The sequence below is a fragment of the Loxodonta africana genome, chromosome 20, assembly GCF_030014295.1.
Source record: "Loxodonta africana isolate mLoxAfr1 chromosome 20, mLoxAfr1.hap2, whole genome shotgun sequence".
Lineage (NCBI taxonomy): Eukaryota > Metazoa > Chordata > Mammalia > Proboscidea > Elephantidae > Loxodonta > Loxodonta africana.
This window is the reverse complement of record NC_087361.1, coordinates 20242358-20257183: the sequence shown is the minus strand read 5'-3', so window position 1 is coordinate 20257183 and position 14826 is coordinate 20242358.

Here is a 14826-nt window from a genome sequence, read left to right as displayed (position 1 = left end):
CTGACATGTCCAAAGTATGTAAAAGGTAGTCTCGCCATCCTTGCTTCTAAGAAGCATTCTGGTTGTACTTCGTCCAAGACAGATCTGTTCGTTCTTTTCGCAGACCATAGTATATTCAATATTCTTCACCAACACCACAATTCAAAGACGCCAATCCCTCTTCTGTCTTCCTTATTCATTGTCCAGCTTTCACATGCATATGATGTGATTGAAAATACCATGGCTTGGGTCAGGTGCACCTTAGTCTTCAAGGTAACCCCTTTGCTCTTCAACACTTGGAAGAGGTCCTTTGCAGCAGATTTGCCCAATGCAATGTGTCTTTTGATTTCTTGAATGCTGGTTCCATGGCTGTTGATTGTGGATCCAAGTAAAATGAAATCCTTGACAACTTCAATCTTTTCTCCTTTTATCATGATGTTGCTCCTTGTTCCAGTTATGATGATTTTTGTTTTCTTTATGTTGAGGTGCAATCCATACTGAAGGTTGTGGTCTTTGATATTCATTAGTAAGTGCTTCAAGTCCTCTTCACTTTCAACAAGCAAGGTTGTGTCATCTGCATAATGCAGGTTGTTAGTGAGTCTTCCTTGAATCCTGATGCCCCATTCTTCTTCATATAGTCCAGCTTCTCAGATTATTTGCTCAGCATACAGATTGAATAGGTATAACGAAAGAATACAACTCTGATGCACACCTTTCCTGACTTTAAACCAATCGGAATCCCCTTGTTCTGTCCAAACAACTGCCTCTTGATCTATGTAAAGGTTCCTCGTGAGCACAATTAAGTGTTCTGGAATTCCCATTCTTCAGAATGTTATCCATAATTTGTTATGATTCACACAGTCAAATGCCTTTGCATAGTCAATAAAACACTGGTAAACATCCTTCTGGTATTCTCTGCTTTCAGCCAGGATACATCTGACATCAGCAATGATATCACTGGTTCCACGTCCTCTTCTGAACCAGCCTGAATTTCTTGCAGTTTCCTGTCGATATACTGCTGCAGCTGTTTTTGAATGATCTTCAGCAAACTTTTGCTTGCGTGTGATATTAATGACATTGTTCTATAATTTCCACATTCGGTTAGATCACCTTGTTTGGGAATAGGCGTAAATATGGATCTCTTCCCGTCATTTGGCCAGGAAGCTGTCTTCCATATTTCTAGGCATAGATGAGCAAGCACCTCCACTGCTGCATCTGTTTGTTGAAATATCTCAATTGATATTCCATCAGTTCCTGGAGTCTTGTTTTTCACCAATGCCTTCAGAGCAGCTTGGACTTCTTCCTTCAGTACCATCAGTTCCTGATCATATGCCACCACTTGAGATGGTTGAACATGGGCTAATTCTTTTTGGTACAATGACTCTGTATATTCCTTCCATCTTCTTTTGATGCTTCCTGCATCTCTTAATATTTTCCCCATAGAATCCTTCATTATTGCAATTCGAGGCTTGAATTTTTTCTTCAGTTCTTTCAGCTTGAGAAACTCCAAGCATGTTCTTCCCTTTTGGTTTTCCATCTCCAGCTCTTTACTTTGTCTTCTCAAGCTGCCATATGAAATCTTCTGTTCAGTTCTTTTACTTCATCAATTCTTCCTTTTGGTTTAGCTGCTCGACGTTCCAGAGCAAGTTTCAGTCTCCTCTGACATCCTTCTTGGTCTTTTCTTTCTTTTCTGTCTTTTCAATGACCTCTTGCTTTCTTCATGGATGATGTCCTTGATGTCATTCTACAACTCGTCTGGTCTTCAGTCACTAGTGTTCAATGCGTCAAATCTATTCTTCAGATGGTCTCTAAATTCAGGTGGGATATATTCAAGGTTATATTTTGGCTCTTGTGGACTTGCTCTGATTTTCTTCAGTTTCAGCTTGAACTTGCATATGAGCAATTGATGGTCTGTTCGACAGTCGGCTCCTGGCCTTGTTCTGACTAATGATATTGAGCTTTTCCATCATGTCTTTCCACAGATGTAGTCAGTTTGATTCCTGTGTCTTCCATCTGGCGAGATCCACATATATAGTCGCTATTTATGTTGGTGAAAGAAGGTATTTGCAATGAAGAAGTTGTTGGTCTTGCAAAATTCTATCATTCTATTTCCAGCATTGTTTCTATCACCAAGGCCATATTTTCCAACTACTGAGTCTTCTTCTTTGTTTCCAACTTTCCCATTCCAATCGCCAGTAATTATCAATGCATCTTCATTGCATGTTCCATCAATTTCAGACTGCAGTTGCTGATAAAAATCTTCTATTTCTTCATCTTTGGCCCTAGTGGTTGGTGCATAAATTTGAATAATAGTCGTATTAACCGGTCTTCCTTGTAAGTGTATGGATATTATCCTACCACTGACAACGTTGTATTTCAGGATAGATCTTGAAATGTTCTTTTTGACGATGGATGCAACACCATTCCTCTTCAAGTTGTCATTCCCAGCATGGTAGACTATATGATTGTCTGATTCAAAATGGCCAATACCAGTCCATTTCAGCTCACTAATGCCTAGGATATTGATGTTTATGCATTCCATTTCATTTTTGACCATTTCCAGTTTTCCTAGATTCATACTTCATATATCCCAGCTTCCAATTATTAATGGATGTTTGCAGCTGTTTCTTCTCATTTTGAGTCGTGCCACATCAGCAAATGAAGGTCTTGAAAGCTTTACTCCATCCACATCATTAAGGTCGACTCTACTTTGAGGAGGCAGCTCTTCCCCAGTCATCTTTTGAGTGCCTTCCAACCTGGGGGGCTCATCTATCAGCACTATATTAGACAATATTCCACTGCTATTCATAAGATTTTCACTGGCTAATGCTTTCCAGAAGTAGACTGCTGGGTCCTTCTTCCTAGTGTGTCTTTATCTGGAAGCTTAGATGAAACCTGTCCTCCATGGGTGACCCTGCTGGTATCTGAATACTGGTGGCCTAGCTTCCAGCATCACAGCAACACGCGAGCCCTGAGAGTATGACAAACTGAGAGACACGTGGGCATTAGGATCCCAAAATGGTCAGGTGGCATTCTTAGCTTACAAATCAAGGGGATCAGTGATGTGTCTCCAGGTGGGAGCATTTCTCCCTTTGGAACTGATAACTTTATGCAAAGCATAATGTCACAGGAACAGGAAGCAAAAATCTTGTGAATGTGTCACTAAAGGTAAATAATGAGTGGTGGACTTCCCATTTCCACTCTTTGATTCCTGGACCTGTGAATCTTGGCTATGGGAGAAACAGCAACATATATCCTAAGGGTCTGTCTGTGATTCACCAATAGAAGCCTGTCAAAGCCTCCAGCAGCACCTCTATCTGTCACTGCCAATTCAAACATCACTGGATCAGCTGGATCATATGGCCCAAGTGGCAGAGCTGATTGCACAGTAGCCTGAACCTGTGGCAGAGCCTTCTCTTGTTCTGAGTCCCATTCAAAGCTAACAGTTATTCAAGTCATGTGATAAAAAGGCCAGAGTAGCACACTCAAATGAGGGATATATTCCCTTCAAAATCCAAAGAGGCTGGATGAAATAATTTATCTTTTGGAAGGAATATCTTGACATGTTCCACATTACTAGACCCTAGAAATTTCACTGAGGTGGAAGGTGCCTGATTTTTTGTTAGATTAATTCCCCATCTTCTAGCAGGCAAATAGTCCTGGTGGCACAGTGGTTTTGAGCTTGGCTGCTAACCAAAAGGTCAGCAGTTGGAATCCACCAGTAGCTTCTTGGAAACCTTATGGGGCAGTTCCATTCTGTCCTAAAGCAGTGCTATGAATTGAAATGGACTTGATGACAACTATTTTTGTTTGTTTGAGCATGCAAAATGTTTTACCAGTAAGTTCAGAGTCATTGATACTTCTTCCTTATTAGATCTAATCAGCATAAAGTTATCAATGCAATGGACCAGTGTGACGTCTTGTCGAAGGGAAAGGCAATAAAAGTCCCTGTGAACTAAATTATGACTTAGGGCTGGAGAGTTGATATAGCCCTGAGGTATGACAGTGAAGGTGTATTGTTTGCCTTACCAGCTGAAGGTAAGCTGCTTCTGGTTGTCCTTTGAAACAGACATGGAGAAAAAAGGACAAGCCAGATCAATAGCTGCATACCAGGTACCAGTGGTGGTGAGAGATGTATTAATTTGCTCAAGCAATGAAACTACATCTGGAATAGCAGCTGCATTTGAAGTCACCACCTGTTTAAGTTTTTGATAACCCACTGTCATTCTCCAAAACCCATCTATTTCTTCACACAGCTCAATTAGGCAAGTTGAATGGGGATGTGGTGGCAATAACCACCCCTGCAGCCTTCAAGTAATCTCTGTAGTCCCTCCAGGAATGTGATATTGCTTTTCGTTTACTATTTTCCTAGGTACTGACAGTTCTAATGGCTTCCACTTGGCTTTTCCTATATAATAACCCTTACCCCACTTGTCTGGGATCCATTTTGGGGGTTCTGCCAGTTGCTGAGTATATATATTCCAATCACGCATTCTGGAACTGGGGAAATCACTACAGGACGGGTTTGGTGACCCACTGGACCTACTGTGAGACTGACATGAACTAAAACTCCATTAATAACCTGACCTCCATATGTTTCCACTCTGACTGGTGGGTCACAGTGACATTTTGGGTTTCTTGCCAGTATCCAGAGCCAGTATTCAATAATCCCCCCAAAATCTGATTATTTCCTTTTCCTCAATGAATAGTCACTCTCGTAAAAGGCCGTAGATCCTTCTGGGGAAGGCTAGAAGAATGACAGTTAAGTTTTTAGCAGTGTAGTAGAGCCCTTCCTCAAGAGTACCCAGCCTCCCCTACTTTCAAGGGGATGTGGGTCTGTAAATTCATTCAGGTTTGGGAAATGATTGAGGGGCTGTGACTCTCTATTCTGGTGATTTGAGGTAGATTGCTGTTCACTTGACCTAAAATTCTCCACTTGTACAGATCATGCAAATATTTAGCAAATTTCCTCTCTATTTCACTCCTAGGAACACCATGACTGAGTAGTCAATGTCATAAGTCCATATGAGTCAAACGATTCTGATTACTGATTTGACTTCACTGTCCATTACAGTAACCATGCTCACCTTTTTTTTTTTTTTTTTTTTGATTGACTGCTGCCACTTGGCCCGTACTACCATAGGGTCCAATAAGTCTCACTGTAGATAGATGTCTTAATTCAGTTAGGGAATTTTCCACTATGAAATCTCACTTACATAAAATAGCAATCAAGGCAGTCTTTAAGGATGCTGGTGCTGCCTTCACAAATTTGTTCCTCACAGTTGTGGTAAAAGGCGTGTCCTCTGGGCACTTGTGTGTGAATCTGTGGGTCTAACATGATAAATCCACTCTAGCATGCCAATTTACCTAGGCCTTTGGATATTTTCCTCTACAGCATGCCAAGATAGGTTTGTACTTCAACTCGATTTAGTTTTTTACCCCATTATCCATGTATCAGTGACCCAACCAAATAAGCTATTAGATCCTTTACTAACTTCTTGAGCTGAAACATAGAATAAAGTATCTGTGTTTAGTGGGCCCATATCAATAAAGTTAGACTGGTCCATCTTTATGTTCCTTGCACCATTATCCCTTAATAGCCATTCCCACACATATTCCTCAGGTTTCTATTTATACATATTAGAAAAGTCAAGCAGTTCTTTTGGAACATAGCATACCTCCTCCTGGGTCACACTTCGTACTTCACTCCTTGGTGCTTACTAGGACTTAAGTCTAGTTATAGATGTAGAAGCAAAAATGGGTGGTAGGGATATGTTTTGAGAACATTCAACATTGTTTTGTAAGGCACCTGTCCCAGGTGATGACCCAGGCAATGACTCAGACAAAGGCTCTTTAGACACAGCTGGGTTAATCTCATCAGATGGGGGTGGGTGGGCTAATGGTTTTACTGGGGAGGGTGGCTTAGCAGACTAAGATGGAGTAATCTCTTTAGATGGGAGTGAGAGGGCTGGATCTTATGGCAGGAGTGATTCAACAGAATTTAGGGGCTCAGTGTCCCTAGCTTTCTGATTATCTGTCCATATGTCCCTACCCTAAGTTTCAGGATCCCATTTCTTCCCAATGAATGCCCTCACTTTAACTTCATACACCATTTTAGTTTGAGAATTCAGCTTACTTTGTAATTCAGCCACTCCTACAAGTGGTTTTCAGCAATATCAGTTCTATTACTACAAGAAATAAGGTTTTCTTTCAAGGTACAATTGGAAACTTTGAGGTCATTTAGGTGGTGCTTGAGCTTTCGTTCTGAAGCCCTGAGCTCATCTCTTTCTTTCACCACTTTGTCAGTGAAAGTAGGACCAGCCAAACAGCTTCATTATACTTTTCATTGTGACAAAATTGTAGAAAAGCATCCAACCTGTGATCACCCAGAGCCTTGCCTTTCACCAGTACCTGCCAATTTGTGGTGATATTTTGTGAATTTCTCTTGCCTTCTCACACCATGGATTAGCAGTGCCCTGTTTACTACTGGGAGCAGAGCCATTGCCATCTTTAAGACTAACCAGACTTGAGAACCAATTTAAAAAACTCATCTTTACAATTTTATATCTCTAGAACCCCTCTTCATACCAAATGTCTTAGGCTGGGTCCTCCAGAAAAGCAAAACCAGTAAAGTGTGTATATATAGAGGGAGATTTATATAGAGGAAATAGCTCACTTTGTTGTAGAGGCTGGGAAGTCCCAAGTCCGTGGGTAAGGCTGGTGGCTTCTCCTGATTCACATAGCCACAGGGACTGGCCAACCTAAGATCAGCAGGTCAGACAGCAGAGCTCTGGCTCACAGTCTGTGAAGACTGATGAACCCAAAGATCAACAGGCAAGATGGCAGGTAAGCTGCTAGCTCAAGTCCCAAGAACCGGAGGTCATACAAACAGAAACCTGCTGCAGGATCTAGAGTGAGAAAAGGCCCAAAGCATTGCCAGAAAGTCCATCTATTTTGGATGCAGGCCACATCCCTCAAGAAGACTCTCCTTCAACTGATTGACTATTCACAGAAGATTCCGTTATGGAGGTGATTGCATTATATCAAATCTCATCACAGAATTGATCACACCAATACTTGACTGACAAACTACACAATAACTGCCAAACCACTGAGAATCATGGCCCAGTCAAGTTGACATACCACTGTAATGTTCACCTACTTTAACTGAATTATTAAAATTGTAATGGAGTGCACTGTTTTCCAATATCTACTATTTAAGGCCTTTCAGAGCCAGATTTAAAGGTAGAGGGATGAACTACTTGATATGAATTAAGAAGACCTGCAAATTTCTTTGTTATAAAGTCTCTCTCTTACAGAATTTTAAAGGTTAAGAGTGATTGATTTATCCATATTATTAATTTGTTGATCAGATGCATTTTCTCCAAACATCTCTCCAAGATGAGAACTCAAACTGGGATATTTGTTGTGATTGATGATGTGTGGTGATGTTTGTGTCATGGGACAGATCTGACTTGCTGGAGGAGACCTGCACTTTTCATGCCAGTTGTAGCAGGCCTACCAGGTATGAGAGAACAGAGCTTTGTGCAGTTCCAGAATTCCGAGACTGTGACGATAGTGTTCATTTCCCCTCACCTAAAGCATCACCACTAGTAAGATGAAAATGCAGTGAGAGAATAGAGCATTAGAAGAGGAGTAACCAGATTACCTTGTGAAAACTGTTTCATCTTTCAACTCTAACGAAGTACTCCATTAAGTACAATTACTCCAAGAGAAGTTCCTCCTTCTATCACTTATCTGAACGATTTTACTAGACATTGGGTCTTGCATTTGGAGGGAACAGAGGGTGTAGTGTTGTTAAGACAGCTGAAAAATATGAATTTAAAAATATTCACATCTACTTGCTTTCATTCACCTGCACACACATATGTGCTCATTTTTTTACTTTGAATTTTTTCAGCATTTTTTAAAATAAAAATTTCATGTTTCTTTTGCTCTCAAATTATTCTCACTGGCATTATAGATTATCTTCTCTAAATCCAGTAATGACTCTCCATTGGTAAGCACAATTTAGGTGATCTATCCTTTTTTTTTTTTTTTTATCCATTGGTTTCTTCACCTATAACCATTTTCCTGGCTTCATTCCCTAGGAATTCATGAAGTCATTTTCTCTTGATCATCTTGTTTTTCTCTATCATTTGTGTCGCCTTCTGCAGAATTTCTTTACTCTTTCTTCACTGGTTGTAGTCATTTGCAGAACTGATTTTTATATATATACATATATATATGTATATGCATATGCATACACACACACACACATATATATATATATATATAACCAAACTCGTTCCCATCGTGTTGATTCTAACTCATAGCAACCCTATAGGACAGAGTAGAACTGCTCCATAGGGTTTTCAAGGGACACACTGGTGGAATCAAACTGCCTTTTGGTTAGCAGCCATAGCTCTTAAACACTATGCCACCGTAATGTATATATATACATACATATATGTGTATATATATATATTTCTTTATCCTTTAGGACTCAGTACTCCTTGTCATTCATGGGTTAGCCAATACTAGTTCTAAACCATATTGATCATATGACTGTGACCAAGGCAAGTGACTACTTCAAAGTGGGGAGTTATGTTAAAAGAAAACAAATCAAGCCCATTGCCCTCGAGTTGATTCCAACACATAACAACTCTATAGGACAGATTAGATCTGCCCGATAGTGTCTCCAGGGCTGTAATCTTTACAGAAGCAGACAGCCACATCTTTCTCCGCACAGTGGGCTAGTGAATCGGTAATGCCGAACTTTCTGTTAGCAACTGAATGCTTAACCACTGCACCACCAGGGTTCCTGGAGTTATGCTAGATGTTGGCAAACATAAAAATGACCAATAGCAACAAGGTGATTGTCACCTGTGCACATGACATTATTTTGAATTCAACTGCTGGCACCTGAAACTCAAGAAAATAATTCACAGAGTAAGAAATCAGAACAATGATCAATCAAAACTAGCATTTCATCAGAAGAAGTAAAAGGCAACACACTTGGGAACAAATAAACAGTATGACTTCAAAAAAGAAAGCGATAATTAAGTATTTAATACATCATTAAGAAAATCTTACCATAATTTAGCTTCTGATGCATCATTTCCACTAGAAATTGCGTTAAAATACATAGAAGCCAAAATTATAAAGATGAAATAAAGAACTGTGCAGTGTTTATTTACCTTCATGTGTAAAGTAACGATTTACCTTTTCTTAAAGATGGCTGTATTTTCCAATATTTTAAGTAATCAGTCTTTATGTAATGGGTGTTGAATTTGAAAAGATTATGTTGGAAATGAGCATAAAAATAAAATAATTATTAATTCCTTACTGTTAGTATTATTTTCTTTTTACTTTTGCTCCACATAACCTTAACATTTTCTTTTGTTAATTAAACTCTTTTTAGGTAACAAATTCCATATCCTCACCAAGGGATTAAACCAAGTTTTGCTTTATTTTCCAATAAATTAATAAAATTTAACTTTAAGTGTTACTTTTTTAACTATGACCACACTTTTTCATAATGACACACAAGCCTTATTTTTCAAAACTTCTTTAGTAGTGTCAGTTATTATATAGATATTAGATAAAATTTTGTAAAACAAATTTGGAATGTAAGAATCCCCTTCACTGAATCACATATTGAGAATTAACAGAAATGAAAACAGCTCTTAGTGCCTTTGTGATCTGAGACAAGTCACTTTACCTTCCTGAAACTTAAATTCATTTCTGTAAAATGATGAAGCTAAATCAAATAATATCTAACAACCCATCTAGCCATAAGGACATATTTTCTTTTGTTGAACATGTACAAACCAAAAAAATCAAACCCATTGCTGTCGAGTCAACTCTGACTCATAGCGACCCCTATAGGACAGAGCAGAACTGCTCCATAGAGTTTCCAAGGAGTGGCTGGTGGATTTGAACTACTCACCTTTTGGTTAGCAGCCTGAGTGCTTAACAACTTTGCCTAAACTTGTATGGCACCCTCGAAAGCACGATTTCAGCTGTCTTCATGACTTGCCCCATTTTCTATTTTATGAAGTATTTTCTAGTATCTTCTCTCCATCTACATGAGGACACTGCTAATGGTTTTATATGTTACTACAGACTACCCCAAACTGGGAGGGCTTTGAGTATGGTTTGTGTGTGTTTATATGGGTGTGTGTGAGCTGTGTATGTGTGCGTGTGAGACAGAGAGAGAGAACGGGAGAGAGAGAGAATGAGCAAGAGAGAGAGACCAAGTTTTACTTCCCCTAATAGCTGAGCTTATCTTGTCAGGAATTCTGAAGAAGAGGCCTAGGCTGCTTTTACTCTAATCCACGCTCTGCTTGCTAGGAAAGCTAAAATGAATGTGAAGTGGATTCAGATCAGAATAATTTGGAGGTAAAAACACATTTGAAGAGCTCCTGCTGAAAGCTATTGCCAGATCCTATGTGAGCTGGACATTTTGATTAAGCTGTGCTGTTGCTTCTTCTTGACTTCCAATCAGTCTAACGTTTAGCGATCACTGAAGCCTGGGGCAGGCCTTTAACATTGGGAAGTCATGAGAGTGATGATCAGCATAAAGAATTCTGTTCCTTCTTTTCCCAGCAATCTCAATTTTGCTGTACCATCTCTCAATCTAAATTCGTCTTTTATTTGATACTAGCGTTGGATTGCTTGTCAGCGCTATCATTAAGTGACAAATATTGAATTCCTTAAATGAGCCTTCTTTAGATACTGAACTTCAGTAATCAAAAAGAAAAGACATAATATAAAAGAAGCTTTACATGGTTGAAAAGATGAGTCAGAACACACAACATTAAAAAAATAATAAAGGAAGGATTAGAAGGGTTATTTTGCAACAAATATTTCAGCCATCACTTCGTAGACAAAGTAGAAATCAAGGAGAAAAATGGTTTAGGGATATCGCAGGAAATGGATATGGACATAGGTGAGCCCAGATTCTGTTATATCTACTGCTGTGTAGATAAGACAGTCAACTGTATACATTTATACACACTTTTTGCTAAAACAAAAATATCTCTTATTATTTAGCCTTCTTCCTTTAGCTTTTGCTTTGAAACAACCCATGTTAGGCTTTTCTTTTTCTTTTTTTTTATTTCTTAGAAAAGTCATGATTAGGCATATTAGTAATACTCCAATGTCTTTTCAAAATGTAGATATAGGTGTGTTTTCTAACGAGGGGAATGTACTCAATATTAGTATTTACGAGTTTATCCCAGGCCTGTGTTGTGACACTTCATGAAGAGATACAGATTGTATTTTAAAGCCTAAGTTCACATGGGCTGAAGAAAAATAACTTATAGTGAGCCTACTTGATAGGACTCTGTGACAGAAAACTTTCTGCCACAGGCTGACTGATGGTAAACTGGGTAATCCAGATGTTTGATTGCATTTAATTACCTCTCCAAGAATTTGCTATATCAGTGATCTATGATAAAATGATCTATGATGCATACTATTATTGCTATACTCAGGTATCAATCATTACTATTTAATAACTTCTGTCCAAATTGCTTTTCATATTATTGGATTATCACAAATACTTGATCAAAAATTTACATGGAAATTGTACAACTTATTTCAAGAATTATAAATTCTCAGTTTTCTCCAGTAATTATTCAAGAATTGCATAATTTCCTTACAGTTAAGGTGCATTTCCTTCAGTAAAGAGTTCTAAAAATGAATCTGAAAATTAGAGAGAAAACCCCTGATTCAGCAATGGATTTTATAGAACTTTTTTTTTTTTTTTTGTATTCATCTCTGTTTACAGAGATATATCAAATAATGCCTGGCTTGGTTGTTATGTTATAAAATGGACTATTTAATATCATTACTACTTCTACCCAGTGTAACACTGGTTTATAGCCACATTTTATACTTAAAGTCAAGCATAAGGGCAATTAAATCACATTAGAAACAACTGTGTTGACACATAGAAATATTAGGGGCTTTTAGATGACTATAATAGGGAGAATTCCCTGCAGCATGTTGAAAGTTTTATTGAAAACATGTAAATACATTGCATCTTAAATTTAGCCATAGCTCTACTGGGTTTGAAACACCATTAAGGAGCCTTCATTTTTCATCTCATTTTTCAAACTGAACTTTTAACCTGGTAATCTTATTCGACTCGTTTACACATACTTTCCTCACACTATTGCATTGGGCTGTCTTCTACTCAGTTCTAATTACCATTACAAATAATAATAATTTCCTTCTGTTCTGACCTCACCACTCCTTACCCAGCAAGATGGTTTTCTCATACAATGTAAATTATTCTCATCAGCGCCTTAGTCCTCTGTGCAAGTCGAAGTACACAAAATTAGGGCACTTAATTCAAGTAGAAACAACTTATTTTTGTCTGAAAGTTCCTAAGAGTTTGTGAGAGTTTAATTAAGTCTTTTCAATCACAGGAGTCAGAATATATACAGGATGATATACTATGGAAAGGTTAAAATTCTGTAGCATATGTTGCATTCTGATGCAGAGGACTGGAAGGCTTATTAAAAAAAAATACAGTGAGTAAAGGTGGAGTAAAGCAAACAGCTAATATATGAGTCTATCTAAGATTTAGGAAACTAAGTGTGCTCTGAATTGTGGGATTGATGAGAAAAAGGCCTGGGAAGGGAGGAGTTATCTATATCTCTCTGCATACGTTTAATCTAAAAGGGCCTTTAGAATACAGGGGTGGACTTTTGTTTATTTTATATTAAGCTATGCTGTGAAGATGTAATAGGGTGGCTTTCTGAGCCTGCAGCCATTGCACTGGCAGTGCCATCTCTCATGAATCACTCTTCACTCCCTGGTGCAAGGCTAATGTCAAAGGAAAACCTTGTGAGGATCACTGTAAACTGCAGTACTCTAAACAGGGAAACAGTTTCTAACAGAATTTGCACGCCTGTGTAAAATGTACTGCTCAAATGAAGAAGAATGCACCATATCTAGCTCTGGTGGAAGATGGTTGGCAGAAGTAAATGAAAACATTCTTCATAAGCCACCTATTCTTCAAGAGAAGCCATCCACTGAGGGCTATATTGTAGCCGTGTTACCCAATTGTGAAGACAGTAATAGTATCACAGAGGGACTATTGACACAGAAAAAAAAAATATGAAGGAATCATGGTGAAAGTATTAATGGCAGGGCAGTTATGTCGTGATGATCGAGTTGAAGTAAAAAGCAACCCGGCGTCTTATATTTACTTGGTCTGAAAGGATGAGAACCTGTATATGGGAAACATACTTCTTTATATCCAGCCATCCTCAGAGGAGGACTAATCCTTCATTTACCCTCCTTTTTCTTCTTTGCCGTCTATAATAAGCCTGGGTTCCCCTTTTTTCTTCCACCCCACAGATCTGCCCTGCCAACTCCCCTGCTCCTCCTCTGGCTTTTCTTATTCAATCTGGCAAGCAAAGGACAATTTTATGGTTTAAAACAAATAAATAAATAAGCTTTGAAAAAAATTGGAAAACATGGAAAGTAGCAAAGTAAAATTTATTTATCCATCATCCTGTATCTCAGAAGTAAATAGTGCATTTTGACATATTTCCATTTGAATGTTATGGCATGATTATTTATTGCTTTTTGCCTCACTTGTCGATGGGTTTGAAGTTAAAACAATAAACAAGAAAAACTTACTGACCTTTCTGGCCCAATCTGCTTCAGTGTGACACTACCAAAATGTTTAATCTCACCTCACCAGAGACAATGACTTTTGCCTCCTCAGGGATTCTCCCCTCAGATTCTAGAATAGAGGCAGGAGCAGAGAGTATACTGTCTCTTCTGCTTATTCCTCGGGACGACCTTCCTCTCTGAAACAGAGTAAAATCCTAACCCCATGACTTTTTAAATGAGAGACACATGAAAAGGCTTTTGACAAATACAAAGGGCTTTCTTATCATATGGGAGTATTATAATGAGATCTAAGCTAGCTATCGAAATGTGAACTTTATACTCATTCATTTCACACTCAAGTTACAGTGCGACAAGCAGGAAAGTTACTGAGAATATATAATTCAGAGGCACAGATGCCTTTAAACTGAACAAAGCTTTTCACACCATTTAAACAAAAACAAAACAACAAAAACAAAAATCAGTTTTGTTATTTAAGATTGGATATTTATTTACATTGAATTTCAAATAAAATACTTTAAAAAGTGTTATTTTTCCTTATATATATTTAAATATCTGTTTTCAAGCAAAATACAATTATATATATATATATGTAATTTCTGATATTTAGAGCCTGTCAGTGTCTGCAAGACAATGGCTTGTGAAGCGGCTTGGGAATTAGAGTGATACTAACCTGTTGTGTTTATATTTGGAAGACAATATAAAAAATTGATCACTAAGATAGTGATTAAATTATTTTAATCACTAATGTAGCCATTTTTTAGTCAAATACTACCGTGGAATCATGATCATATTTGTGAGTTTAATTGAAGCCAAAATATATTACTTCAATTTTATTAGGCAATTGAGGCAAGAACAGACATACATAAATCATGTCTTCATTTCTAGTGAAGACCATAAGTCATAAGGCTCAAAACTTGCAAAGCTTTCCCAGTGGGTGGAATATAGACATATGATAGTAGCACTGAGTTATTCTAGGTATATGATACAGCCAGTTCTGCTATAACATAACATATATGCTCCTAAAAATCAGGGCCCTAGAAAGGGGCCAAGATGCTAACTAGTCAGAAACTTCTGCTGAACCCTCTTCCAACAAAGGCCTGAGAAAACAAGTCAATCGATTACGTATATGACAATCTATGAACCCTGAGCATCAAACACAAAACTAAGGAATCGATCAGTGACAGAGGA